General features: G+C 35.7%; 1 long non-coding RNA gene across 1 annotated transcript; it reads right to left on the bottom strand.

Moving 5' to 3' along the window:
- Nucleotides 1–773: 773 nt before the first annotated feature.
- On the bottom strand, nucleotides 774–3,597 carry LOC107578371 (uncharacterized). Its single transcript, XR_001608337.1, has 2 exons — nucleotides 3,552–3,597; nucleotides 774–1,688 (listed from the first exon to the last, which is right to left on the bottom strand). It is a non-coding gene; the product is annotated as an uncharacterized lncRNA (long non-coding RNA).
- Between the last annotated feature and the right edge of the window lie 131 nt (nucleotides 3,598–3,728).

Genomic DNA, 3,728 nt, shown 5'->3' with positions numbered 1-3,728 from the left:
GAAGACTGCAGTAACAGCTGCGGATTCAGTTTTGCCATTGCAGGTATAAATTACATTTTAAAATATATTTTCTACATTTTATAATATGACCAAATAAATGCAGCCTAAAAGACTTATAGCAAACATCTTACCAAACCCAAACTTTTGAATGGTGGTAGTGTATGTGGGTATAAGACAACAAATTCTACTATATAGTGACTGTATTAAAGGGATAGTTCAACTGGAAATGATAATTCTGTCATCATTTACTCACCCTCAAGTAGTCTCAAACCAGTATGAGTTTCTTTCTTCCGTTTAATACAAATCATGATATGTTTCACTTTCTGGTCCCCGTAGACTTTCATAGTATATATATATATTATTTTTTTCATATTATGGAAGTCAATGAGGACCAGAAACTGTTTGGTTATGCACATTCTTCAAAATATTTTCTTTTGTATTATGCAGAAGAAAGAAATTCATACACGTTTGGAACAAGTTGAGGGTGAGTAAATTATGACAATTTTCATTTTTGAGTGATCACTCACTTTAACTTATTAATTGTATTTCATCAGTATTAAGCGTGAATTAATACCAAATCAATGGAAATACCAGAAATTATTTTTCTCCGTTTCAGCACTGGTGTAGTTACTGTGTTTTGCCTTTGTATTGTAGCAACTATAGTGTTTTTTAATGTTCTTCATGTGGCTCTAAATGACACCAAACTGTGCAGTAAATGTTCAAAGAAAGGAACTCTGCATCACCACAACCCTCAAATCCAGCCAGACAACATGGCACTTTGCTCATTTTTATTGATCAGATTTAAATACAATGACAGGGTCTACCTCCGAAGGAAATAAATTCAAACACTGTTTCTGTATGGCGGGCAAAAGCGGGAAAAGAAGAAACGATGACCGTTGAGTAAACCTCACAGAGTAGGCCGAGAGACGCTTGTAAAGGTGCTGGCAGCAGTTCTTTTGCCACAGAAAAAGAGAAAACACACATCCTATACAAACGCCCAGAAATGTCACTGAACACTCGGATCACATCAGAGAGAGAGAGAGACAAAAATACGCTCAGTAAGTTCACTTGGTTACTTTTGATCTAACTTCAAAATATCCATATATATTATATACTGAAATATAGAATCTCATGATTAAGGAGGCGTTTTCTCAGCAAGCTGTTGAGTTCATGGTTGCTCTGTGCATCCTCCTCACTTCTTTAAATGTCTTGCCCCAAAATATAGAAATCTGATTGGGCAGATCAGGTTTGCTAGGATGGGGTTTGACAGCTGGTGATTGGCTAAAAATTTACATGAAAAAGGTGATTGGCTAACATGTCAAAATTTAAGATTAAGGTAAGTACGTTGGTCCTATTTGAAGCAGCTACAGGTAGAGTTATCTGTAGCCTACTCGCTTTAAAATAAAATAAAATAAGAAAAGGATAAGAAACAAAGCCCTTGGGCAGAAGTGAGGATATGCACAGAGTATTAAAAAAAGTAAAAAAAAAAAAAACAAGAGAGGCAAATGTTCAACATTAGAAAAAAAATAAGAGTATACTGATGTTTTGTTTTTCATGATTTTAGTTTTTTTGTGTTCTCTGCGAATACATCTCGTCTTCCACAAGGTCTTTGGAACAACGACTTAGCGGCGGTACCCGAACTCATCCGCGTCATCATCACGGAAATCTCCATAACGCCAAATGTTGAGCTGCAAATGAAACGGAAAATTCATCAATTAAAAATAGAGTTAAAATATAGCTCTAACTGTACACATTTAAAAAACAATTCAATTACTTACAACTAAAATTAATTCAGATTTCAAATGCAGTTTGGAGACTTTCATTGTGGCTTTGCTGAAGCTAGGCTGACGAAATAGTATTACATTCACACTTTATATATATTTCAAGCACTGTACTCTTGCATATATGATACTTTTATTGACCCTGCATTGAAAGCATCATAGATTATAATGAAGACAAATCCTCAAAGCAGCAGATCTTTGATGTTTTAGATGGGCTTCTTCTGTGCATGCGGACATGTAGGGTAAAATAATTGTTGAAATAATTGTTGAAAGGAAAAAAATATTTGTGAAACATTGGAACCCCCCCCCCCAAATTCTAAATAACTGCAATGAAACATTAATAAGCAACAAAGTGGGGCTTTAAGTCATTTGACAGCACTGATTCACCATCATTAAATTCTGATAAGCATTTCTGCTCTTGTATCTGTGAGACTGAGGCGCAGATGGCCAGCGTGTAGACAGGATCATTAAAACACGAGCCGGTCTCTAACATAATCACACCTCAGTAATAACGAGGCGAATGGTCGTTTACGGTGCTCTTTAACTCTAGTCCTTTCACATCCAGTCACGCGTGAAGGCTTTACCTCCAACAAATTCCATCACAGCCCTTTTATTTTACATCGGTTTTGCCACATAAAACAGCGAAATGTTTTATTTGTGCGATAGTGAATCGTTCTGGCTTCAGAGATTCTTAGGGAAGATGGGAAATCATTTTGTGTGTCATAAAGAGGCTTTTAGGTTTTCTCTCCATTTCTAGCATCGGTGTGCATGTGGCTGTTAACTCGGAGAGAATTAAGCGAATTAATATCTATGATAATTAGCGCCATCGTTAGCAGGGACATCATCATCAAGCTCTTGGGTTGGCATGGTTCTCTCTTCTGATCGAGTCTTGTTAAACAGCCATTGGCCTGTCATATGGAGCATGTTTTAGTCAAAAGATTGTTCGATGTGCACCACGCTACACAAAAGTGGATGTTACAGGTATCAAAGCTGGATGTGTGAGCCAAAGCCAGTTCTGAAAACAAAACAAAATTCCTCATTGTTAGTTAACGTTATTGCATTTACTAATGTTAACTAATGGTTTGGTTGGTTGATGTTTTTATGTCATGTCAGTTTTCTGTTTTCATTACAAGTTGAAATAGTTTTAGAGAAATTTAAAACCTATATCAGGTTATATCAAAGTACATTTAGATAAAAATTCTAAAATTGATTCAGGTTTGAATCTGTTCAAAATTTCTTCAAAAGTGTTTGAAGAGTAATTAACATTTCCTAAAAGACTTCAAACCACCACAATTTAATAAAATACTTAAAACAAACTGAACTCTGGCATAAAGAGCATACTGGTGAATCTTCATTTGAATTTGAGTTCTTAACTTCATTATGAACTTGTGTGTCATTCTGGAATGTCCTATTTGGCATTATGCATATATGAGCTGATCAGTGATTGCTGAAAATAAAGATGCAACTTTTACCCACAGCAGGGTTAATTTTATACACTGATCTCATTCCTTTTGCCACTTGTTAATTGCGCAAGATACTGCGGTACGTTTTAAGATCTGAGGGTGGTATGAAACACCTTTCAACATCTGTGGGTAGTGCTTCTTTAGCAGCAGCGTCCGCTTGTTTGGTAACTAATGGGACCTTATCTAAATGCTATCTATAAATAAATAAATTGCTGCAAAATAGTGTGGTTGACCAATCAGAATTTAGAGCTGTGCGATAAAAAGGAAAGAATTAAAGAGGAAGAGAGTTTAAAATTGCAGCTCTTACCCTGGCACTCTTGGCAGATTCTTGACCATTCAGATATTCAGTCACCTATAAAAAAATAAATAAAAAAAGAGTGCATTTAGACAGAGAAAGGCGTAGTGTTGTGTTTAACTTCTTTAACATACCCAACCAACATCCTTCAGCATCTTCAACAAAATAAATCACACACACACACACACA

Source organism: Sinocyclocheilus grahami, unplaced genomic scaffold, assembly GCF_001515645.1.
Source record: "Sinocyclocheilus grahami isolate Dianchi unplaced genomic scaffold, SAMN03320097.WGS_v1.1 scaffold9924.1, whole genome shotgun sequence".
NCBI classification, from domain to species: Eukaryota; Metazoa; Chordata; class Actinopteri; order Cypriniformes; family Cyprinidae; genus Sinocyclocheilus; species Sinocyclocheilus grahami.
Note: the sequence above shows the minus strand (reverse complement) of the source record. Positions and strands in the feature narration are given on the sequence as shown.